Genomic DNA, 27707 nt, shown 5'->3' with positions numbered 1-27707 from the left:
TTACAACAATATTTTAAAGAGGGTCTCAAAAATGTTTCCTCAAAATCTTATAGGATTTTTGGAATATGGATCATTGAAAACTCTTAGGATTTTAGGAACCAACATCCCCGCACCTTGATCAATATAGTTGGGTTTCTCTTAAATAGTTTGATCATTTAAAATTAAAAACTTCTCATTTTCCTTGGGGTATTCTCATGCAAACCAATGTAATTTATTCTTTAAAACTATGTTAAAACTAAAATCAGAATGAAAATTACATAGGAAAGAAAACATTTATCTACTAAAACAACTAACAAAATTGACAACTAGGGCCTAAAAGAGAACAAGAAAACAAGAAATCTTACCTTGAAAGTGGGAAGAAAGAGAAATTTAAAAGTAAAAAGGATGACAATGTTCCTAGAACAAACACAATTGGTGCAAGTGGTTTGTGTGAACTCTTGATGATCGCTCTAAGAAATCACAAAGGTATGAGTGTAGTACATTAAAATGACCACTTGAGTGGTCTTTTTATAGGAAACAATGGATGATGCTAGCCTACCTTTCAATGATTAGGGGTCAGGGGTACTAAGATCCCCAACCCATTTTGAGTGTTGGGGCTCTCAGGAACCTTGAAAGCTTGAAATTAGCTCTTAGTCACTCCTTCAAAAATCTCTAAAGGAAAGAAACATGGTGGCCTTTAGGATCACGACCATTCTTGAACCCTCAAAACTACAAAAGCCAAAAGATAAAAAAGATTAAAAAAAGGGAAGAAAATCAAAAGAAAAAGAGATTCAACAAAAAACAAACAAAAGAAAAGAGATACTTTATTGTCCAAGAACTGAAGCATCGGGAATATCTTTACAACTTCCTCGATTCTTGGATGGTGAAATATCCTAAAAGCTACCTAGACAAGAGGTTGCAAGATAAAAAGGAAAACAAAATAAATAAGAAAGGGGGTCCTTGCTTTTCCATGTGAATCAGTGAGTTGTGAGTTGTGAGGCATAATGACATCCTTGACATAAGTATGATATTTATAGGAGGTAGTTGTTAATTATTATCATGATGTTGAAACTTGATTTGTTACTAAAAATTATTAGAGGTTTTGACACTGAAAGTGGGTTAAGGAGGTTGCCTCCTTGAAGTGGCATTTTACTATCAAGAATTTGTAGCTTATTTTCTATTGCATTATTCTTTGTACAAAATATTACATAACATCTTCATGTTGGGTCCCTTCCAAGATTTTTTATTTGAGGTTGATAAGCTCCTCAATGATTTTGTCTAGGCACCCAATGATGGGAATGAAAAAAATTCAACTAGCTTGATAATATTGTTACCCCCCTCATGATATTGGAGATCTTGGATTGATTTCCATATGTCACCAAGGAATTTCCTTAAGTGTCGTATGAATCATTAGTTAACATAATGATAACAAGTCATAATTTAGCATTGCATCAACATTGGAATTCCTTAAGATTGTTCGACTTAGAAAGATCAAACACACTTCTCAACACTCTTCTCACCATGAAGGAGTGAGTTCTCATTTAAGGAAATTTTGCTATTAAACGTGTTTCAAAAGCTTGGGAAGTTATCAATCCATAGCTTTGTTGGCTTAGAGATGATCTCTATTCTAATAACCAATGCTACATTTGGTGGATCCCTCTTTTCGATTGTCAATGAATGTCATTAATTGTTTTAAATTTGGAACCATGCCTTGAAAGTTTTCAAAAGAGAAGTAAGAACATTGCTAGATTTCATTCATCCAATCATCAAGAATATTCTTCCTTTCGACTTACTTTCAAGATAAAATAGAGACTTTATAATCAAGATCAAGAAACTTACTAGATGGTTATCAATGTCATCCCTGCATAGTTGATCCATAAACTAGGTGTGTGTGGCCACAAACCTTCGTGGAAAGATAAAAAAATGGATTCCATATACTTCATTTTGGTGTTACAATCCCTTGGAATGTTCTCCAAACTTGCATATGGTAGATCAACTAAATTCCCCTTAGCAATTCCATTCCTCTAGCGTGTTGAGACGAAAAAGACTCCAAAGTATTTGGCCTACATTTTTGAAGCCTAAGTTATTGACTCTTTTAAATTTTTGTTTATTGTATCAAGGCCTTCCTATAGGGAATCATCTCAACTATATCGACATTCCTAGTCCTACTTGCCCTTCCTAAGTAGTTGATTCATAAACTAGGCGCGTGTTGTCCCAAACCTTGGTGGAAAGTTAGAAAACAATTCCCATATACTTCTTTTTGGAGTTGAAATCAATTAGAATGCTATTATTCATGTTCTCCAAACGCACATGTGGTAGATCAACTTAATTCCCTATGGCAATTCCCTTCCTCTAGCATGTTGTGGTGTAATTTTCATTCCAAAGTGTTTGGTCTATATTTTTGAAGCCTAAGTCAACTCATTTTACTTGTTTTTTACATCAAGGCCTTCCTTTAGGGACTCATATCAATCATAGAGGTATTCTTAGCCCTCCTTTATTTTTGTGGGCATATTGAGTCTCTCAAGCATCTCTCTTGGTTTTTCTTTAAGCTCACAAAGCTTGAAGTTATATTCATGATTTCTTCATGCCTTTTAGGCCAAATCTTGTCACTTGGAACATGATTTCATCTCTGATCGACCCTACCCCCCTCACAAGTATACCCAAATTTGACACACTATCAAGGCGGAAATTCTTTTTAATATGTGAAAAGAAAAATTAAATTGTTTAATTACAACATCGTTGGTAAGTGTTTTTATTGTGTACCAAACCTATCGTTTGCTCTAATGTTCTTAAGCAAATTTAGGTGAAAGAAAGAAAAGTTGCACATCTCCAAGAGCTGTTAGACAACTAGAGAATGTCCCTTGCACTATTTGCCCATGTTCCACTTGATTCCACATCCTCTCTTGGGCATTGTTATGGACACAATTACTCTTCTCGATAGGATAATCACGAAGAATATGGATTTCATTTCCATTGTCTCATGCTTCAAAATCCCAAGGAATTTGTTGGCCATGAACAAGTGGTCTCAATCTTCAATGTCATCATCTCTTCGATGGAGTTCAGACTAGTCAAACACATGCAAGTTCCCCCACACATCGCTCACCATCTCTTAATCTAATAGCCAATGAAGAGTATAGAGAAGATACTACTAGGAAACCTAATAATCAAGGCCATCCTCCACCTTACACAACTATAACAACTTAATTATATTTAGATAACTTATTCTTTTGTCTATTATAGATACCTCCTTAGAACCCTCCTTCTATATAAATAGTATATTATTTTCTTTTAATAATACATAATTAATCAAGAAATATTTAAAATATCCTGCAAATAAGCACTACCTTTTAATCTGACGCTTTTGTTTCTGAAGTAGAAACCCGAGGAACTTGGCTCAACCTGATAGGAATCCTGGGGCGAGGGTCATTCGTTTCCGTTGGAAACGTTTAAATATCCAAATTTTGCCATACTTGTTCACAATGATAAACCCAAGACGATGGCCACGATCATTAGTCCATGGAGATTGCTTTCCAGTTGTTACACTCTTTCAAAAATCCCATCTCATCATAACTACTATAACTCGCGTCCCGCAAACCATCGTGTAGTCTGTTGCGCTCTCAATACAGAATCTAAGGAGGGACTTAAAGATGTCTCCAGAAAAGAGGCGCTGCGGAAACTTGATCTTGAGCTGGAACGTGGCAACGAGAAAGAGGCTCTTGCGATCGTTACTTCTTTACAGGGGAAACCACGTGGTCTTCGTGGCTTTGGTGGTGCATCCCAGGTACATCCCACTTCAATTTGAGTTTCTGCACTCCATCATTATTTACATGTTTTAGGTTCTGGAATTTTGGCGGCCTGAATATTTAATATTTGAGTCATTCTTTGATGACAAGTGATCCGAATTCTAACGAATATTTTGGTAACAATTCTATTTTGACGATTTCTGCGCTCATTAGAAAGATACATGTCCTTCCCGAGGAAAGGATACGATGGAAAACAAAGCCGATGTAGAAAAGCGTGTGTTTAATAAGCAATTGCAAACTGATCTACATTTTTAAATTGCAATACAATACTTGTTCGAAACTGATATATATATTCATAATTGGAAATAATAAATATAGTCTTACGACTTCACCAAGATCAAATAGCTATGCTAATATAGATGACAGCAAACTAGATATGATTGACAACTAATTGGAACTTATTGACAGCTAATTGATATTGTGGACAGCTAACTCAAAGACATTGAGCATCTAAGCTTATTTGATGACTTATTCATTTATGTTAAATCATTATAGATGACAGCAAACTAGATATGATTGACAACTAATTGGAACTTACTGACAGCTAATTGAGATTGTGGACAGCTAACTCAAACACATTAAGCATCTAGGCTTATTTGATTACTTATTCATTTATGTTAAATCATTAATTCCAACAGCTACACTTAATGTGACAACATAAAAGAAAAACAATATATTATGTAGAAACTTTTCTTTGAAAATAGTTCATAGATCAGTAGGACTTCTTAAAGTTGTTCCTACTTGCTGGTATAGTCATGCCGCTATCATCCAAGCTTCAAACTATTACAAAGTAATTGGTAAAAATCTTGTTTGTTATTAACAAAGACCGAGAGGTCATTATATACAAAGAATGGAACAATGTTTCTTTAGGAAATGATGGTAAAGAATAGAAACATTCTATTCTAGCAGAAAAAAAGCTAAAAAAGCTATGGTTAACTAAAGCTAACTAAATATTTACAATAGATTACCATTAACTAATAATAGACAATTATCTATTATCGTAAGACTCTTCCTTAATGGTTAATCTATCTACAACACCAAGTTGTCCTTTGAATTTGACAAACTTATCAGGAACAAGAGGTTTGGTGAGAATCTCTATAGTCTGATCTATGGTGGGAACACACTACAAATCTATTATCCCGTCTTCAACCAACTGTCGTATGTAGTGACAGTGAACATCCGCATGCTTGGTTTGTTCATGGAAGATTGGATTTTGTGCTAACTTGATAATGCCTTTGTTATCAACAAATAGAGTAGTCGGTCATACTGGTGACATCTTGCATATCTCCAAGCATTCGACGAAGCCAAATAGCTTCACATCCTGCCTTATCAGTCCCTTTGTATTCGGCCTCTATAGAGAAGAGAGAAACTGCCTATTGCTTCTTATTGGTCTGTGTGACGACACTGAATCCCAAACTGAACACATATCTAAAAGTTGACTTTTTATTGTCAATAGAGCCTGCCCAATCTGAATTTGTGAACCCACTGAGTCTAGGATTAGAACTTCGAGAGTAAAGAAGTCCATACTCTGAAGTGCCCTTCACATAACGAAGCACATGCTTTGCTGCCATCTAATGATCAACCTTAGGAGATGTCATAAAGTGTGAGATGTAGCTGACTGTGAAGCTAATGTCAGGTCTAGTAGCAGAGAGGTAGATGAAGCTGCCTACTAGTCGCTTGTATGTAGTATCATCAACGGGAGGAGAATTATATTTGGCGGATAACTTGAGACCTTTCTCTATGGGTGTAGATGCATGCTTGCAATCTTGCATACAAAATTTCTCTAATAGAGCCCTGACATATTTGGACTGAGAGATGAATATACTAGAAGTTTGTTGTCAAACCTCAACACCTAGGCAATAATGCATGAGCCCAAGGTTAGTCATATGAAAAGATTGGCATAAATTCTATTTGATTCGCTGAATCAAAGATGCTGAACTGCTAGTGATGATCAAATCATCCACATAAATAACTAAAAGGATGATGTCACTGTTAGTAGTCTTGATTTACAAATTTGAGTTTGAAGAACTCCTCTTAAAGCCTTGATCACTGAGGTACTTATCAATTTTTATGTACTATGCTCGAGGGGCTTGCTTCAAGCCATAGAGAGCTTTTACCAATCTGAGAACTTGATGGTTTTTACCAACAACTTTGAAACTAGGAGGTTGCATCATGTAGACCTCTTCATGGAGATCATCATTCAAGAAGCACTCCTAACGTCCATCTAATGGACCTTCTAGCCAAATTGTGTTACCATGGCTAGGACTAACCTGATGGTGCTCATCTTTGCAGTAGGAGCAAAGGTCTCCTCTTAATTAATGCTCTGATGCTGAGAAAAGCCCTTTGCAACTAAATGAGCTTTGTACTTATCCAAAGTACCATCTGATTTGTATTTGATTTTGCAAACCCATTTGCAGCCAATGGGTTTTTTCCTTGGTGGAAGATCAAAAAGAACTCGTGTTATTCTTTAGCAGGCTTTGGTGTTCAGATGCCATGAACTGTTCCCACTCTTTAATTCCTTTAGCCTCAGAGTATGTTTGAGGTTCAAACACATTGTGAATGTTGGCCATGAGAGAAAAGTTAATAGACTCTGTAGGTTTGCTCTTTTTCCAAGTAGTTCTCACATCAATGAGCTCATCATCACAAAGATCAGCAAGTTTCTTAGCCCACCACTTAGGCCGGAGAGGAGAAGGACCAACATTAGTATCAGGAGATACTTGGTGATCAGGTTCCTCATTAGAAGAATTAGGATCAAACTTAGGTGAAGCATCTACAAATTGAGGTGATCCTGTAGGAGAAGCTGGAGGTGTTTGTACAGGGATCACTGGTATAACTGAAGCTACAAGAACTACTAGAGCCCTCCCATCAGGTGGACCTAATTGAAGCCCAACTCCCAAATCATGAGCCTTCATAGGCTGGTCTCCTGAATCAGGAATAGGAGAAACAGGCATGAAATGTTCTCGCTACTCATCAAAGACTACATCAGGATTGTAGATAAGACAAGATGTCTCAACATTGATTAGGCTGTAGGCTTTGTGAAGACTACTGTATCCAGCAAGCATGAGTTTTTGACTCTTGGCATCCAACTTGGTGTGTGACGCATTAGGGATTGAAACAAAAGCAAGGGAGCCAAAAACCTTCAAGTGACTGATTTTGGGCTTGCGACTTGACCAGGTCTCTTCCGGAGTTTTACCTTTGATCACCACTCTGGGTGACCGGTTCAAAAGACAATTTGTAGTGTTAATTGCTTCTGCCTAGAACTTCTTCGAAACATGTTTGTGCTTGAGCATGGATCGAGCCATCTCGGTGATTGTTTTGTTTCGACGTTCAACTACACCATTCTGTTGTAGTGTGTAGGGTGTTGTTAATTGGAGTTTGATGCTGAGTATCTAAGAAGCTAGAGAAATCATTAGAACAAAATTCCCCCCCATTGTCTGATCTAAGAGTAATTATAGATTTCTGATGCAGAGAATCTTACAAATCAACCAATCAATGGGATACATGCTGATCCCTTCAAAATCCATTAAATGAATTCCATAAGTTGAGGCACCTCATGAGGTAAAACTAAATATATTTCAACCCAAGTTAATGAATACTTCACCATTTACATGGTTTGACTTCTATTCGAGAGTATATTATTCATAACTTTCAATCCTAAACCCTTTGGAGGATTTGTTCTAAATTATCCCTTTTAAACCATATCCAAAGTTGAAGCCAATCCAATAAACAAATTACAAATTATGTGCTCTGAACCAAGACCCATATTTTCTGTCATAAATCAGGAGCAAAACCAGTAACCCTGCCTAGGGGATCCAATAACTTCCTCAAAACGACTCCAAATGAAACCAAACCAATTTCATTTTGATTCTTTATGAATCTATTTTTATAATATGCAAGCCATAAATTCATCCAATTCATAAATCATTGTATAAGCACAAATCTTTGTCTGCAACTTCAATGCAGATCCTTAAAAACCAGTCTTCACTCAAATATCCATAACTTACACAAATCTGAATGAAAATGACTCAAACCAATTGGAAATGAAAGCTAGTTCACATATCTTTCCAATAAATATAAATAGAGTTCCTGTTTCATCCAAATGTGTCTGTACCAAATATTTCAATCCAACTATAGTTGGGCATCCTCAAATCTGCAATTTGCAACCTTTGCCAAAACTTGCATAACTTCTTCATTTCTAAATGAAATAAATCCAAACCAAAGCCAAAAGAAATTTTATTCACTACTCTATCCAAATATACAAAATCTACATGGTTTCTAGGTTGTACATGGTTGTACAAGACTTGGAACCAACATTAAAACTGAAAAGCCAATAAAAAAAACAACTCAGAATTTCACAAGATTTGTTTCAAATGTATCTGTTACTTTTAATTAATGCTTTGGTTCGACCATACATCCATTTTTATAGTTTTGGTGGTTGGTTATAACTTCCAAACCACCTCCTTACTTTCTTTTAATCATCATGCAACTTTGACAACATTTGTGCACTTTATGCACTTTCATGTTACAACTTTTGTATAAACCCAACATAGACCAAAATTATGACTCAAATGACTTTAGATGGATACCAATAGATTCATTCACCTATTAAATAAACCTTTTGACATTTTTGATCATATTATGACCTCCTTCTACAATTTTGACAACTTATTACAAATGGTTTCTTTAGCCTTTATATCTTGACTCAAAAGACTGAAATATATAATAAATGGATCACATTAATTCAACATATGACTTAAGGACTCTAAACCTACTTGTTCTCTTGAAATTTAGGTGCCTTTGCACCAATTTCCTAGACTCTTTTTCAACTAAAGTTTTAAACTTCTGAAATACAAGAAATTTCTTTTTAAGGAAGTACCCCCACATTTTTCTACTGAAACCATCAACATACAACAAAAAATTCCTGGACCCAAGAACAGGAGTGGCCATAGGGCCACAAATATCGTCATGAACAAGCTGAAGTACCTGAGAAGCTCGCTAGGAATTGCCACTGGTGAAAGGTGTGCGATGTTGCTTCCTAGCCTCGCATGCATCACAAACTCCAAGCTGTTGAGTCTGAATCTCTAGCAATCCAAGGACAAGCTCTTCCTGAGCAAGCTGTGAGAGATAATGGACATTTAAGTGTCCATATCGCTAATGCCAAAGTGTGCTAATAGAAGACCGCCGAGCAGCCATAGTGAAGTCTCGAGAATCACTAGAATCAGTAAGTCAAAAAAGACCATGATCCTCAAGACCCATTGCAATAGTAGACTGAGTCGCCCGATCAGTGATGGTGCACTGATGAATTGAAGGTGACATCCAGGTGTGGAAACTGTCACATTAATTGACTGATTGAGAGTAGATTTAGTTCCATCCTTGGAATGTAGAACACATCGAGGAAAATAAGATTCCTCCCAGCAGACTGAATCTGAATGTTGCCTTTGCTGACAACAGTGTACTCTTCTCCACCACAAAAATAAACAGAATTTGAATAAGGCTGGGAGTGAATAAACTAGTCTTTGCGGTGAGTGAAATGACGAGAGGCACCCGAATCAATGTACCAGGCATACGACTTCACATAATCTGCAGGTCTTTTAGCCATGAAGGCGTAAAAGATAGATTTTGTCTGCTCATTGTGCTCTACACTGTTCGCTTTGGTTTGCGAACTTGATTGCTTAGATTGTGTAGCTAAGCGTTTCCGACATTCAACCTTCATGTGCCCAAACTTTTGGCAATAGTTGCATTGAATGTTCTGCTTTTGGGAGCCATCTAATGTTGGAGCAGAAGACTTCTACGAAGACAGCTACTGAAACTTGCCTTTATCCTTCTGAAAGGATTTTGTAGCAAAGCCTTGTTCTGTAGAGGTGGAGGTGGAGCCGGTACCGAACTGTTGTTTCCACCGATCTTGCTGAAGTAGAAATGTGCAGAGATTAGTGAATTTCAAATCAACACTAGAAGACATGATGTTGAGAGTCTTGATAAAATGCTCATTGGACTTTGGTAAACTTTAGAGAGTGATAACGACAATGTCCTCTTCCTCCATCTTGTGACCGATGGCAAGCAACCTATCACGAATTTCCTGAATCTTATTCAGTTGTGCCTGGAGCAAGGTTCATTCATCCATGATAATAGAAAACAAAGTGTTCTTCAAGAAGAAAGCTCTGCTTTTGTCAAAAGTGTCACGAAGACCTTTGAGATGTGTCCATATCTTGGCAGCTGTCTTGCTGGATGGAATCTAAGAGAGCTTATCATCAGCCACGAATAATTTGAGAAGCATTATTGCCTCTCAATTATTCAGATCCCAAGTATCTTGATTAGTACTAGGAGTAGTCAAATGCTTCGTAACTCCCAAAACAAGTTGATCGGTATTCTGATATTCAAAAATTGCGATGATCCATTGCTTCCAAGTGTCATAAGTTCAACCATTGAATTTTGAGTTGTGCTCGAGTACAATGTTTGTTAGAGATGCCATGGCATGCTTTTCAATGAAAAAATGTGAAAATCTATGAAGGCACGTTTTTCAAGGCAAAAAATAGAAGACCCAAAAAATTTGGAGAGTGACCTAGAAGAGAGCTGAAAAACCCTAAAGGAATATGTGTGTTCCTGGATTTGTTGGCTCGAAAATTAAGACACGAGAATTGAGGCACCTAGAAAAATTTGACAACCCAGTTGAGCTCTCAAAAAACCCAACAAGAATCTGTAGTCAGAAAAAAATTGTTATAAAAAACTAGGGTTTTGACACAAACCTAGTCGGAAGCCATGAAAGCTTGGATTTGCAGAAAAATGGAGTTTTTGGAGGCCAAAAGATAGGTCGTATGTGTAGCAAAGAGGCGTTTATGGGCAGAGAATGCAAAATCGATACCAGACCTCCCGTTTAGATCAGATTGTGTGCTTCTATGGGCGTGTACTGAGAAAAAAAGGGCGCACAATTTGCAGATGTAGGCAAAAGAATTACACGCGATTTGTAGATGGAAAAGGTGTGATTTGCAAGTGCAAGCAGACACGAGAAAAAATGCAATTTCCAATCTCGATTGGCAAAAAGACCAGATGAAATGACCTTGAATTGCGTCCAGAAATCACAAACAAAGAGGGCAATTTCTCCAAAAAACGCATCTAGAAAACATGTGAAATGCTGAGACAAAACCCTAGTTCGAAAATCTCAGGATTTTGATATGGTGAAGCAAGGATCACATAATTTTTTTTTGAAAATGGGTCTAACAGTTTTGGAGAAGAAATTATGATTTTTGAAAAAATTAAAAAAATTAGCTCTGATACCATATTACGAAGTAATTGGTAAAAATCTTGAAGCAAAAATTGTAACACAATCTACCCAAAAAACACAGCTAAGAATTCTAATGGATTGTGGAAAACTACTATCTACAAAATCTTGTTTGTTATTAACAGAGACCGAGAGGTCATTATATACAAAAGAATGGAACGATGTTTTCTTAGGAAACGATCGTAAAGAATAGAAACATTCTATTCTAGCTGAAAGAAAGTTAAAAAGCTACAGCTAACTAAAGCTAACTAAATATTTACAATAGATTACCATTAACTAATAATGGACAATTATCTATTATCGTAATACAAACATCATTGAACACCATTTCCACATGAAATGCCTCATAACCCTTGTAAAAATATGATGCTAAGCTTTTAGATTTTCAAATCTCCCTTGAACTATTGGACACCGATCCTCACATGATTGTTTCATAGCCTCAATGAGGTATAGCTTTCCTGATCAATCAACAACTCAGACTATTGAGCATCACTTTAGACTTTACAACATCCTTTCATATCTTCAAAGCATTGACTTCTTCAAAATAAAACAATTTCTTCATTTTCAATGATGTCGTCATCACTAACAACATCTGGTGGTTCTGCATGAACAACTATGTTTACCAAATATTTAATTTTACTCTTGAGAAGCTCACTTGAACGAATTTTACAATTGATTGCAATATGCTCTACCTTTTTGCAATAGTAACATTCAGTTTCATTCTTACCAGACATTCTCTTTCCCATATTTTTCTTCAAGTATAATACAAGATCAAATTATCTTCTCTTCATTCTCCTGCAATTGTTCACTTTTCTTCAAGCAAGAGCACTGAAATCTCATCTTTTAAAGTCAATGAAGACATCTAAACAAGAGTGAAAATAAAATTCCTATATTTTTGAAGGCAAACTATCTAGCAAGATAGCTTTAGCATCATCTTATCAATTACAACACCAAATTCTGCTAGCTGTTTGATGTGAGATCTCAGATTACTAATGTGGTTAGACATAGTAATTTTATCAGACATTTTAAAACTAAATAGCTGTAACTTCAAAGAAAACTTTGCATATGTTGCTGTTGCTCCAAACAACTTAATTAGTTCATTCCAAATTTATTTAGATGATTTTTCTAAACCAACATGATGTAGTTCTAAATGTAAAAGAGCAAGACCACTAATAGACTTGGCCTTTTCTTCTCCGCTTTCCCAATCATTCTTTCTTTTAGCATCTGTAGGTACTACTTTAATGCCATTAACTATACCTCATAAAGTTTTATTCATCAATTGCATTTGCATTTTCACTTTCCATGTGTGAAAATTATGACCATTATATTTTCTTGAGGCATAATAATTTTCAGAATTTCTACAATCCAAAAGTAGTAAGATACCTTTCAATGTTGCACAACAACAAAATTTTTAAGTTTCCAAACCAGAATTGCATAAAATAAACAACCGACATAAACCAGTAAAACTAAATACACAACAACTATTGAGTTCTCAACACAAACACAATTTCTTTCCCATGATTGAAGTCATAATCAATCAATCGATAAGCCAACCTTATTGTTTCTTGAGATATCACACAACTTGTAATATAATAAATTGAACAAACGAATGGATTTACAGAATGAGCATGTTGATCTATAGTAGATTCTATACACAGATCAAAAGATAGTAACAAAATAGGAATATATATTATATACTATAGAATACAACTTCACATCACACACAAAAACAAACAGAAAACAACGAGCAATATATGAGTGACAGCTCTTCATCTGCTGTCATACCAGCCGGCTTTCTCTTGGTGTGTGCAAGTAATGATAAGACACCATGGAAATTAGAAAGAGACTGATGGTGACACCAAGAGTCACACAGTATACACACAACGACCAACATAATTGAAGTCGCACGATGCCTGATTATAGCACAACCTGCACGATAATAATACATAGCTTGAGCATGAAATGAATCACAGGAATCATAAAATAGTCACAGTTCGTACACACAAAAATGAATTAGAGCTGGTGGGATGGCTTGAACATCACATATTAAGGTTTGATTTTTAGGCTAAAAGTGTTAAATAGTCAAAGTTGACTTACTTTTTCCAAGCTTAATTTTTCGCTTATTGTGTGATGCTTAAGGGTGGCCACAGCTAGCTACTTTCCAGTAAGAAACAATGAAATGAGAAACAAAATCCTCTTCGCATCTCCACTTGTATAAACATTTCAGATAATAATGAGAGTATTTCTTTGAAAAACTCAAGGCAGATAAGCTCTGAGAAACTGAAAGGATCAATATTTAAAAAATGCTTTCTCTTGCAGCTACCAAAACATTAACACTTCCTCTTAGCAAGGTTGAGATCATTCACTTGTCTACATATTCCCCGTGGTTATTTTTTGGTATCTGTATTTGTCTGTATCGATGTGGAAGGTTAACTCTGTCTTATTGATGACATTGGCACTTATGTGGTCCTCCTCAGCATTTACACCAGCTCCTCCTTATTTCTTATGTTCTGTCAGTTTTCATTATTGACGTGACGATTGATATCATGTGGAACGATAGGCGGTCAAGGTTCTTATTCTCCATTGAAGAGATGTTCATGGCCAGGTGTCTATTATTTTGCATTCATATGGACAGAGATTAAAACAAGGTACATTCTTCTTTATTCGTATCGTATGGTATACCAAGTGAAGACTACTGAAGTTGCCATCTAGTAGCATGATTAATGTTGTTCTTATTCTGTTTTTTGGTTCGGTTGAGTTTGATAGAAACATATCATGCTATGTTTTGAGCACTGAGAATATTGTTATCGGGCCTATGCTTCATATAAAGACAACTATAGCATGTTTGTGTTTTTGGTTGACATATTGTGAGTTGATATTACATTACTTTGTTTTATGAATTCTGATCTGGTTTATATCACTGAGCTTTCAAAGACTTTGAAAGTGGTGGAGTTCTTGTAAATTTGTAATATTGTTCTAAGAACCTACATAAAGTTCTATTTCTGGTGGGCTGGGTTGTTTCCCTTGTTGAGGTGGGTTGTAATTTTGTATATTTCTGGTTCAAAATTCAACAGTTCGTTTGTTAGTAAATGGTTTCTGATTCCAGTAAACTGGATGCCTTGGATGGTTGTAGTATGGTTTTTCTGTTGGTTGAGCACAGTAATGCTGTTAGATTAAAGATTTGGAGTAGATGTATTTATGTAAAACTATTATAGTGATTAATATATGCTCGTGCTCTCTTTGGTGGGATTTTTTTTCCCAAAAGAGTTTTCACTATTTAGATTTTGTGTTATGTGTTTGATTTAACGAGCTTGGTTGTTTTATTGTTATATTGCCGATTTCTTGCTTCCCCTTTCATGATTAACTAGTTAATCTCATAGTGATTTAATTGGTATTTTAAATTTGTTCACTAATGTGTAAATAGTTCAAGGCTGAAATCATTCTTTCCAATCCCCTACAAGATATTTAATGGTCCATATCTTTAGAGGTTTTAGCTTCTGTCTTATTCAAGAAAACCTTGCCTCTCTCCTTGTTTGAGTTCTTGACAATGCTATTCATTCCTGGCCCTTTACTTGGCTTGAGACTTCCTTAGTTCTTGCTTTTTGGGATAAATTTGTTTAATCCTCTCAATGAATGTTTTTTTGTCACCTCTAAGTCTAGTTCACAATCCTGCATTTTGTCCTGCAAAGCCTTCCACTGCTGTCTATTTAGAAACAACTTGGTCTGCTGCTATGGGGAACAGGGGGATGCAGCTAGAGCCATAGGAGACACCACACTATATTCACCTTTCTTTTGCACTATTAGCAGACTCTTCAAACATTTCTGCACCTTGACCAAAGATACGACTTAGTCCATATTCGATTTAAACTCTGCCAAGGTCTTGGAATGAGCCTGCTGATAATCTAGCCATAGGTTAAAATAGCGCTGGTATTCACTGATAAGTAAACTTATCACAATAAGCTCAGCACCACGCGAAAAAACATTACGTTATTGCGATTACTAATCTCTGGAAAGTTCAGAACTTATCACTGAGAAAACATGAACTTATTGGCAAAATATTGGGGATATTTAGAAAACTTATAGGCTGCAGTCCGCTTACAGGGACCGACGGCCCAAAAAGAGGCATTTCACAGTTTTGTGTTTGCAAATTGGTGTTTGGAGAGGCAAAAGAATGCCAGTATTTTCCCAATAACTTGCTGATTTATCTGTGTTATTTTCCTGATATCTTTTTGCCCTTGGTGATAAGTTGCTCACATTTTGAACTATGAATCTAACCATCACACATCCACCAAGTACTGCACACAGCAACCCTGCAAAATCAGGTGAAGAAGAGAGCCACCTCCAGAACAAATGACCAAAGCAACAACTCCAAGAATCTGCTTCAATGTATTAACATCCATTTTACTTTGGAAATCATTTTATCTTGCACAAAAGTCTAATGCGGTTTGATTTTCAGCACTGTCCAGCTCATAGCAAATTTGAAAGCATTGAAGCTTAGATATAATATTTTTAAATGTCTATTGACCATCAAGGTGTCTTTGAAAATGCTATAGAGAAAAATAGATGCCTTAAAGAAGAGCTCAACCGTACATGTATATTGGAAGAAAAACTTGGAGGCAAAATTCTGAGTTTACGCCAAAAAAGGTGACTGCAAGACAGATATTTTTTCAGATTCACCATCATTCACAAGTGGTATGAGAGAATTATATCTTTGTCAATTAGGTTTTTATTTAGGACAACTATAATATTCCTTTCTTTCCTTAAATCTACCTATTGTTCATCTGTTTCAGGATTTTTTTAACCATACTTGAGCCTTATTTCACCTTCCAGTTTTCATTCTATTTCTACAAGAGAAATGCTTTTCCTTCCAACAGGTCTTTGTGCATCAGTGGAGACCATGAGATGAAATTTGAAGCCTATTTTTGAATACAACTGTTACATGCTATAGTTCACTGTAGCAGATAAAGTGAGTGAAACATGCTGATGAGCATTCCTAGTGCAAGATAATTACTATTGGAAGCAGCAACTTTGACTGTTATGAGGCAAAGTATAAGTTCATTTATTCATATAAAATGCTTGCAGTAAGAAATCAAACAATAACGAATGATGAGCAGAAACGGTGGTCCCTTGTCATATAGGATCTCCAATCAAACCTCAATTTTTCAAAAAATTCAATTACATCTATTTTTAAAATTAAAGTATATAACAAGGCATGTAGGGAACTGATTCTATGGTTAAGCTTTCATTCTTTAAAAAAATATGTCATTCCATGCAAATTGCTGCAAGTCCTAAAAAAATTCGGAGGACAAAGATATAAGTTATCTATAGGTTCTATGCTTTAGATGTTATTAAATGCCATGGACTACTGACAACTTTTTTGCTATAGGTACCCCAAAGACTATACACATTGGAGGAACTGAGATTGAACAAGATAGATACGAGAAGCCTTCTCTCACCTGTTGACACGACACTAGGTGCTGTAAGAAGGAATGTACAAATCACGGCTATTGCTGGATGTGTAGCTGCCTGGCGCCTTTTGGATTTAGATCAATTCCAGTTATTGTCTATTGTATTGGCATTGCTAGCCCTTGGAACTACAGATCTTGTAGGTGGTGCTTTGTATTTGGTCTCTTAATGGAAAAAATCGTTTGCATTGTATTATTATTGGTGTTCACATACATGGGTTCTATTACTAAGTAATTTATGTTCACTTTATTTCTTTGTTTTATGAGCAATAAGTTTGGAATGTTTAGGTTCTAATATTGGAAAGGATTGTCTGAAAAGACCACTCATCCTCCTTAGGTCTAATTTTGTTGTTCCATGACGTGTCTCAACACGGCAGGAATTACTATCAGATTCTCATTAGTCAGCAAGTTCAAACCAAAGATTATTTACAAGGTGCAATTGTAAATAAAGCAACAATCAATGATATCGTAAGACAAAACAATATATAACTGATTCATTAATTGCCAAGATTCATTTTAAAGAATTGCCATTACTAGGAATGAGAAGATATGATACAAGAAGCCTTCTCTCACCTATTGACATGACACTAGGTGCTGTAAGAAGGAATGTACAAATCACGGCTATTGCTGGATGTGTAGCAGCCTGGCGCCTTTTGGATTTAGATCAATTCCAGTTATTGTCTATTGATTGCTAGCCCTTGGAACTATATATCTTGTAGGTGGTGCTTTGTATTTGGTCTCTTCATGGAAAAAATCATTTGCATTTGTATAATTATAGGTGTTCACATACATGGGTTCTATTGCTAAGTAATTTATGTTCACTTTATCTCTTTGTTTTATGAGAAATAAGTTGTTTGGAATGTTCAGGTTCTAATATTGGAAATGATTGTCTGAAAAGACCACTCATCCTCCTTAGGTCTAATTTTGTTGTTGCATGACGTGTCTCAACATGGCAGGAGTTACTATCAGATTATCATTAGTCAGCAAGTTCAAACCAAATATTATTTATAAGGTGCAATTGTAAATAAAGCAACAATCAATGATATCGTAAGACAACAATATATAAGCAATTCATCAATTTCCAAGATTCATTTTAAATAACTGCCATTACTAGGAATGAGAAGATATGACTGGTCAAAGATGTGTGACCTTTAAGAGATGGAAACAAAAATGAAGTCCCAAACACCAATTGAAAATCATCGAGTAGGAGAATACACAATTGGTATTGATCACACGAAATAAGAAGATGAGGGAAGGATAAGTAGTGAATTGGCATCAAGGAATAAGTTTGGTGTTGCATCTGTACATATCGAAGAGATATGATAATTATCATCAAATGGGGATTAAGTCTAAAGAGATGCAATCAGTTATTGTGCTCAATAAAAGAACTGCCTTGTGCTTATTAATGATAATAGAATATCAATTGTATATTAATGAGAGTTAACAACCAAATAATATCAATGATAGTCAGAATGATATTCAAACTAATATAAACACAGTCATTAACAGATGACAACTATATTGATTTATGGAACTAGTGCCTTCATGAAGAAGCATGAGAATAAGACAGTGACCTATATTATAAAGAGGATTAATGGTCAGCGATGAATGATCATGAAGATAACAATTAGTAATTGATATGGAAAGGTGCAATTAAGTAATGAAGAAAGGCGATTATGTAAAGACATTAACTGTGTCCTATACAAAGTGACTTTTTATCCCCAAATACAAGATATAAATTTTTCACTGTCAATCAATCATCAACCATCAGCAATCGATCAATGACAGCGTTCATTCCTCAGTGTGGAATGAGTAACAGTGATTTCATCAGCAAATACAAGAGCAGTCGAAACATCAGCCGTCGAATAAGAATATCACAGCAAATAGAATATAAAGTCTATACCTGCAACGTATGATCAACGACATTAATAAAATCAGCCTAGCAAGTAAATATATTTGATTCACTTCCAATGAAGCGAATAAAAAAGAAGGGTTTCCAACACATTCACTTCCCACTTATCCTAAGTGTGCACACATAAAGCATTATACCTATTTTTAAAAATAAAAGAAAAGACATTTTTGTCTACACATGAATGCACAATTTTTTAAGATGAATCTTCTATTTTAAAAATAACTATAATTCTCCTCCACACATTTCTTTCCCTCTCAAAAGTCAATTATTGATCGTGATTGGTGGAGATGCTTGTGCACATGGATCACTCAAGATGCATTCTCCTCCCTTGATTATACCTCTTTTGCTTCTTAATCCCTACCACCCATTTTTCTTTAAAAGGGAGGCCTCTCTCCTCATTCTTTAATCTTAGACTCTCATGCTAATGTTATGCTGCAGGTTTTCTTGGTGACTTTGGAGCATTGAAGAACTTGGTGTTGTCAGAAAAATCTATATTGTAGCCGACGGGTAGAATTGTATCCGAACAGGCACATGACGGATGAGTCACCCCTTCGGGAAGGTATATGTAAACCCTCCGGAATGGACTTTGGATCATAAGGAGAATTGTAATCATCATTGTAATCAATCATATCGAATATTGTAATATCGTCTGTATACATGCGAATAATAAAAGGAATACTTTTGTGGTACATGTTCTTGTGTATTGTTTCAATGCATTAATAAACTGTTTACCCTGTGATGGAACTCTAAAATTTTTGCAAAATTTTGGGTCTCCATTGTGAAGTAATGTGAGAGATTATTGATAAAATGGCACAATAAATAAAAGGAACACTCATGAAGCCCAATTTCTCTAGCAATAAGTGTGAAGGATCCAAATGTGCCTGATAGCATTGATGAGGTTAAATAATAATAAATTTTTTGAATACCAGACATTATGGGTATATAGCCTAAATGTAACTTGACAACCACATGAATGATTAGAACAATAATTTGAAGAACAAGACTCTGAATGACAACGTGGAGGCTAGGATGATGATACAATAATCAAATACAACACATTAATACTCGTTAATCCACTGAAAAAAAAATAATAGAGGCATAGATGGAACAGTTGCATGTTACGGGAATTGTATGAAGGAAGAGGTGATAGTTATTAAAAAGGGGCAGAAATGATATAATTGCTCTCCTAGCACTAACACCTCTAGTCTGGAATTAAAGAGTGTGAATACACAGTGGAATGAACAAATGGATAATTGTTTCGAGCATATGACTCTATAGTTCTTCGATCCAAGGAAGGCACAATGGACAATTGTCACAACGATGTCACAGATGTTCCAGTGCAAATGTAGTCCAGGTCGATGTGAATACCTACAATCTCAGTCAATCTAATTGAATTCATAATATACTTCTATAGGCGTACAATGAGAACCAGTTTCCTGAGCAAATACTCATAAAATTTGGAGAAGATAGGCTTGTTGAATCTGGGAGGCATCGTTGAAGTGGGATTCTATTTGGAGGCTTATACTAGCATTTGACTATGAATTCTTCATAGAAGGATACCACCTGAAGCCACAACACATTATGAAGAAAAAAGTAGTGTATAAAGGAATCAACGGCAACAGGGAGTCGGGTAGATGCAAACAATTATGTGCGAGCATGAATTCTGGAGTCTTGTGCCAAATTGAACGAGTTTTTTTGTCTGCATACAGTAGCAAGATATGGGAACAATATCCAGAGGCATGAGATTCAAGTTTCCATAGATGGTTGAAGTGCAAACTTTGTGACATACAAGAGGCATCGAAATATCACAAACTGGTAAAACAATTTAATGATTTGGTTCTAAGTAGAAACACCATCATCAATGGTAATTATGAAAATGCCATAACCTAAAAACCAAAATATGGAGTTCCCGCTTCACATATCATGGATTTGCACACTCGGAAATGTTTGTAGCAAAGGTATCTATGTGCTCATGAAAAATAACTAGCCAAGATAAACACTTGCGATAGAACAAGACTAACATGTACAAAATCATCAGGCACGAGACCAATAGAAGAAGCCACCTCTCAGATTCCGTCAAGAATGAATTGAGTTTTTATACACGTCAACACAAGGGTCTGGCCTGAAATACTTGTGGGAATTAAAATAAAAATCTATATGAATGGAAGCCCAAAGGAAATTAGGTTTGCAACGAATTTGGCACTGTAAAGGGATATGTGATAATAATATTCAAAGGCAAATATTAATCTGGAGTGACGATGAATTCAATAGAGATACACCATGGATGATCAAGCCTTTCACGGGAGTCTATTGATTTTAAATTATTTAAAATTCTTTACAAGTTATATTACGGGAAGGTGCTAAAATTATATTTATTGTGTACAAATGATTTTAATTTGCTATGGTAGAGAGTTGCAATTAAAAAGAAAATGTAAAATAACTTTTCATTTGAAAAGTCACATTTTTTACATAGAAAGGATATAAATATGAGTTAGACATTGAAGTAATAGGGGGAGAACAAGAAGAAATAACATATCGGAATATTCAGATATTGAGAAGCATTTTTATATTTATATTTTTTCTTGTAAAGAGGAATAAGGGCTCAATATGGCTTTGTAATGTAGATTCCATTATTTTATTTTTAAAATAAAATAAAATGTTCTTTGTTTATCATTAATGGCATGCAGATTTAAACTATAGGCGAATCGTCCTTCGTAATTATATTTTAGAATTCTGTATATGATTTTGATATCAGATAAGTGGACATGGTCAATTAGCATTTTAGATTTGAGCATCATAGGTGTTGTGAAATATTAAATTGTTTTTGTACCTCTCTCTAGTTTGTCTCCTTCTCAGCGGAGTTAAAAATTCAATATGGACTAATTTAAGATTGCATTATAATTGGTCTGTTGCATCTGGATTATTAAAATTGTTGGTAGTATAAGTGCATTGAATATTATGAAGTTGTATGTGAAAGTTCACCGAAGTTGACTCTATTGCCCGGATTAACAAAGCACTGGTCTTTTGTTATTAAAGTTAGAAAATTTAAAATATCCTTCTTACAAAAAATCAAATTCATTATTATTAAAATTTTATCCAAATACTCAGCATCCAGTTTCATTCTGATCGAGTTCAAGGACCTTGCCAGCCAAGGAACTCGCAAAGTTTAAATTCGCTATAGAAAACCCTTGAATTGAGTAGTTAGTGTTCAAGGTGAAGGTCTACCCGCTTGGGTGTTGTGGAGCTTGAAGTGCAGGGGAATCTAAGCAATTTCCGTTCGTTGGCCAAAATTTGATTGAGAGATCTTACCGAAGAAGTGGCAGGCTCTTGGATTTCCAATCTGCGGTTTTGGGAACCAATAGATTGGCGACTCTACTGGGGATAGTTGCTTGATATAGATATTGCGAAGTTACCCAGAATTTCTGAATTCCTAGATTAGTATAAGAAGTTGTATCAGTTTGTTTGGAAGTGTACTCTGCTGGAAGTAAGAACCTGGAAGATCAATACATTCCTCGAAAGAGGTGGCGACTCTATTTAATAAAGGATTTCAGTTGGTAACTTTGTTGAGGGAAAGGACTCAAAAGGAAATGATTTGATTACCTAACATGGAGAAAGTATACTATGATCAGGAGGTGGATCTATGTTACACCATGGAGGAAGAATACATACACCCCTTAGATGCATTTTTCAATCTGGAAAGATATGAAGGTGAGACATCGACACATTTGTTTATAAGGATGGTGGATATTTTTCGGGAAGTACCTTCGGACATCATGCCTTCATGCAAGGAATTGATAAGAAAGTTTTGTGAGTTGGGAATCTCGCCAAAAGATCCTGATTTGATGCTTCTCTTCCAAATGTTGGATGAAAGTCCAACTTATATATCTCCTTTGGATGCGTATTTGAATTTAGAAAAGCAAGAAGGTGAATCTGCAATAGAATTCTTCATGAGAATGTTTAATGCTTATCAGGAAATACCTTCAGAATACAAACCTCCATCATCTGATCTTCTCTACAGGATGCGGGAATTAGACCTCTTATATGATCATCAATTTATTAATTTTCTCAAACTTATGGATAATGAGCTGGTTGTAGAAGAAAATGAATGCGAGACTGAAGTAATATATGAGTCAAATGAAATTTCAGATTCAAATGGAGATAAAAAGCTGGAACATTCTGAAGGAGAATCAGCCCATGATGATACTTGTATGCCTACAGATGACAGTGAATGTGAAAATGAGGAAGAGGATTCTCTTAGTGTGGAGGAGATTTCAGCCTTGTTAGATTTAGAATATCAAAAGCATGTTAAGAAAAATGGTCCAAATTTTATCTCAAATCACCATGATGAACAATGTGATGAATCAGTACATTCTAAAGTAGTACTGGATGAAAGAGATGATCATTCTGAAGAATCATATAGTGAAGATGATATAGAATTGCATATGGCATATGAACATGAAGAAGTCTTAGGATATATTGTTGATGAAGATATCTCTTACTAGTCAAGAAGATGATGATTCCCAGAAGGATAAAATTAGTACACCATTTGATGAAACATTTGTTGATGAAAGCTCTCATGATAGTACACCTGAATTCTCCATGTACCTAAACCCATTGTTTGAAGAAGAAGTAATTGAAGACAGATCTGAATTCACTATATTCTCAAATCCATTGTTTGAGGAGGATTTTTTTTGCAATCAAGTCCATCAGCATCATGATGAAGATAACAGGTCTGATTTTGAAGAAACTCATGATATGCATATAGAAGATGAGATACCTTTCAGCTCATCCCATCAGCAGGAAGTACATCAGACATGTGAAGGTGAGATAAAATTAGACTTACACAAAGAAAAGAATGTGTTGAAGAACAGTGCTGAAAGTTTTCCAAATGTACTATCTGATCAGATCTTTGATGAAAGTGAAGTAGCATTTCATAAAGTTAAGCCTTTTTGTAAGGAGACAATTTCTTGAGCATGGTGATGGGGCAAATTGTGTGAAGGATGTCCAAGAAGATGCTTGTACAACTGCTCAAATGTGTCACTCAAAAGAGCTTCCATTCAGCAAAGAGCACGTTGATGAAACAAAGCCAGCATATATTGCCTATAAAGATGATTCACCTAATGCAGATTTGAAAGATGGACAGAAAACCAAGGAAATAAAAGAAAGGCATATGTCGCATGATGATTGTTTTCTAACATTTGCTAATGGATCAGATTCTACTAAGGAGCAGCATGCTATGATCAAAAGAAAGGTGTTACATAATCAGAATTATGTGTTTGATAGAGGGAAGAGTTGGTGTTCACTTTTGGGGGGCCGGGGGCCACCCAAATTTCACCGTGCATCATATTAAACATGGATGTTTGGTCTGCTCCTCCAGAGATAGCTGGAATCTCATTATGCCCATAGGGAGCATACGTCCCCAGAAAGAGCCATTGATGGAACTCTAAAATGTTTGCAAAATTTTGGATCTCCATTGTGAAGTAATGTGAGAGACTATTGATAAAATGGCACAATAAATAAAAGGAACTTATGAAGCCCAATTTCTCTAGCAATAAGTGTGAAGGATCCAAATGTGCCTGATAGCATTGATGAGGTTAAATAATAATAATAATTTTGAATACCAGACATTGTGGGTATATAGCCTAAATGTAACTTGACAACCACATGAATGATTAGAACAATAATTTGAAGAACAAGACTCTCAATGACAACATGGAGGCTAGGATGATGATACAATAATCAAATACAACACGTTAATATTCGTTAATCCACTGAAAAAGAAATAATAAAGGCATAGATGGAACAGTTGCATGTCACGGGAATTGTATGAAGGAAGACGTGATAGTTATTGAAAAGGGGCAGAAACGATATTATTGCTCTCCTAGCACTAATGCCTCTAGTCTGGTATTAAGGAGTGTGAATACATAGTGGAATGAACAAATGGATAATTGTTTCGAGCATATGACTCTACAGTTCTTTGATCCAAGGAAGGCACAATGGACAATTGTCACAACGATGTCACAGATGTTCCAGTGCAAATGTAGTCCAGGTCAGTGTGAATACCTACAATCTCAGTCACAATCTAATTGAATTCATAATATACTTCTATAGGTGTACAATGAGAACCAGTTTCCTGAGCAAATACTCATAAAATTTGGAGAAGATAGGCCTGTTGAATCTGGGAGGCATCGTTGAAGTGGGATTCTATTTGGAGGCTTATACTAGCATTTGACTATGAATTCTTCATAGACTTTTGGATACCACTCGAACCCACGACACATTATGAAGAAAAAAGTAGTGTATAAAGGAATCAACAGCAACAGGGGGTCGAGTAGATGAAAACAATTATGTGCGAGCATGAATTCTAGAGTCTTGTGCCAAATTGAACGAGTTTGTTTGTCTGCATACAGTAACAAGATATGGGAACAACATCCAGAGGCATGAGATTCAAGTCTCCGCAGATGGTTGAAGTGCAAACTTTGTGACATACAGGAGGCATCGAAATATCACAAACCAGTAAAACAATTTAATGATTTGGTTCTAAGTAGAAACACCATCATCAATGGTAAGTATGAAAATGCCATAACCTAAAAACCAAAATATGGAGTTCCCACTTCAGATATCATGGATTTGCACACTCGGAAATGTTTGAAGCAAAGGTATCTATGTGCTCATGAAAAATAACTAGCCAAGATAAACACCTACGATAGAACAAGACTAATGTGTACAAAATCATCAGGCACGGGACCAATAGAAGAAGCCACCTCTTAGATTCCGTCAAGAATGAATTGATTTTTTATACACGTCAACACAGGGGTTTGGCCTGAAATACTTGTGGGAATTAAAATAAGAATCTATATGAATGGAAGCCCAAAGGAAATTAGGTTTGCAACGAATTTGGCACAAAGGGATATGTGATAATAATATTCAAAGACAAATATTAATCTAGAGCAGCGACAAATTCAATAGAGATACACCATGGATGATCAAGCCTTTCACGGGAGCCTATTGATTTTAAATTATTTAAAATTGTTTATGAGTTATATTATAGGAAGGTGCTAAAATTATATTTATTGTGTACAAATGATTTTAATTTGCTATGGTAGAGAGGTGCAATTAAAAAGAAAATGTAATATAACTTTTCATTTGAAAAGTCACATATTTTACATAGAAAGGATATAAATATGAGTTAGAAATTGAAGTAATAGGGGGAGAACAAGAAGAAATAACATATCAGAACATTCAGATATTGAGAAGAAGCATTTTTATATTTATATTTTTTTCTTGTAAAGAGGAATAAGGGCTCAATATGGCTTTGTAATGTAGATTCCATTATTTTATTTTTAAAATAAAATAAACTGTTCTTTGTTTATCATTAATGGCATGGAGATTTAAACTACAGGCGAATCGTCCTTCGTAATTATATTTTAGAATTTTGTATATGATTTTGATATCAGATAAGTGGACATGGTCAATTAGCATTTTAGATTTGATCATCATAGGTGTTGTGAAATATTAAATTGTTTCCGTACCTTTGTCCAATTTGTCTCCTCAGTGGAGTTAAAAATTCAATCTGGACTAATTTAAGATTGCATTATAATTGGTCTATCGCATCTGGATTATTAAAATTGTTGGCAGTATAAGTGCATTGAACATTATGAAGTTGTATGTGAAAGTTCACCGAAGTTGACTCTATTGCCTGGATTAACAAAGCACTGGTCTTTTGTTATTAAAGTCAGAAAATCTAAAATATCCTTCTTACAAAAAATCAAATTCATTATTATTAAAATTTTATCCAAATACTCAGCATCCAGTTTCATTTTGATCGAGTTCAAGGACCTTGCCAACCGAGGAACTTGCAAAGTTTAAATTCGCTATAGAAAACCCTTGAATTGAGTAGTTAGTGTTCAAGGTGAAGGTCTACCCGCCTGGGTGTCACGAAGCCCGAAGTGGAGGGGAATCTAAGCGATTTCCATTCGTTGGCCAAAATATGATTGAGAGATCTTACTAGAGAAGTGGCAGGCTCTTGGATTTCCAATTTGCGGTTTTGGGAACCAACACCCTGTACGGTAAACATTTGGCGCCGTTGCCTATAAGGAACGGGTGCTATGAATGCCGAACACATTGAATAAAGATAGAAATAAGAATCCAAAAGATGATGGCATAAGTATGGCACAGGAAGTATTAAACCACACACAACAAAGCGACCGGAGGCACAAACTCTGACAACTCAGCAAAGGGTATGGCAGTGGTGGCACAAGAGGTGACCATGGTACCACGGGAGCACTGATGAATGGAGTTCAGTCGCCAAGTCGATCAAGGGAGAGGTTGATAGAAGAAGCTCGAGAAAGGCGAAAGGTGATGGAGGGAACAAAGGAAGAATTGGCAAACTGGTATACGCCAAGGGGGAATCCGAACGGAAGGGAAAGGACCAGCGCGGCTCAGAGTGTTGAAGGAACATGAGCGTGGGGTGAACTCTTCATCCTTGATACATTTGATGAGAAAATACAGTTTGGTCGAAACAACCAAGTCCTTGAAGAAGCCTTCACGCCACTTGAGAATGTAGGTGTACAAAACAATGCGGGTGTTCAGAGCAGTATGAGAGTACAGAACAATGCAGGTACAGACAACAACACACAACAAAAGAAAGAAAGGGTACTGATGGCCGGTCCAAAGGAAAAGTTACCAAAGTTTGACGGGGATGGCATGACTGACCCGATCAGACACTGCAAAACTTGAGAGACGATTTGGATAGTGAATGGAGAAAATGACCAGGACGAATGGGCAAGGCTATTTCCAGCCACCTTACGAAGTGTAGCAATTGATTGGTTTTCTTAGACACCGATCTGGCAAAGCTAACGACATGGGAAAACATAAAGAAGGAATTTATTACAGATTTTCAACTGCTACGAGATGATAATGAGATAAGCAGAAATCTACACCACAAAACAAGGAAAAAATGAAACAGTTCGTGTATATGCTAGAAAGCTAAAAGAATTAGTAAATAAAATAGAAAGTAAGGCAACAGACGGGTTGAAAAAGAGATGGTTCATAGAAGGACTACGCTCGAAGTTAAAAATGAAAATGAAAATTGTACCACCATCATCGTACACTGAAGCATACAATCGAGTGACGGACTTAGAGAGTGAATAGAAAACAAAAAAGAAGAAAAACGGATCATCCGACTTGGATGAATCCTCTTCTAAAGATAGTAGTGGTGATGAAAAGGGTAGTAAGAAGGTCCGAGCTCTCCAGAAGGATATGATCAGGAT

At 35.8% G+C, this 27707-nt stretch overlaps 1 pseudogene across 1 annotated transcript in view; it reads left to right on the top strand.

The window, feature by feature from the left end:
• Positions 1 to 3339: 3339 nt before the first annotated feature.
• Positions 3340 to 27707, top strand: part of LOC149532693 (uncharacterized) — a 59170-nt pseudogene continuing 34802 nt past the window's right edge. The window contains exons 1-2 of the transcript XR_016357265.1: positions 3340 to 3760; positions 16445 to 16663. The product of XR_016357265.1 is annotated as an uncharacterized LOC149532693 (transcript). The remainder of the gene's footprint in view (positions 3761 to 16444; positions 16664 to 27707) is intronic.

The sequence above is a fragment of the Cupressus sempervirens genome, chromosome 10 (assembly GCF_028749045.1).
Source record: "Cupressus sempervirens isolate cs-2001-9-10 chromosome 10, ASM2874904v1, whole genome shotgun sequence".
NCBI lineage: Eukaryota > Viridiplantae > Streptophyta > Pinopsida > Cupressales > Cupressaceae > Cupressus > Cupressus sempervirens.
This window is presented reverse-complemented; position numbering and strand designations above follow the sequence as displayed.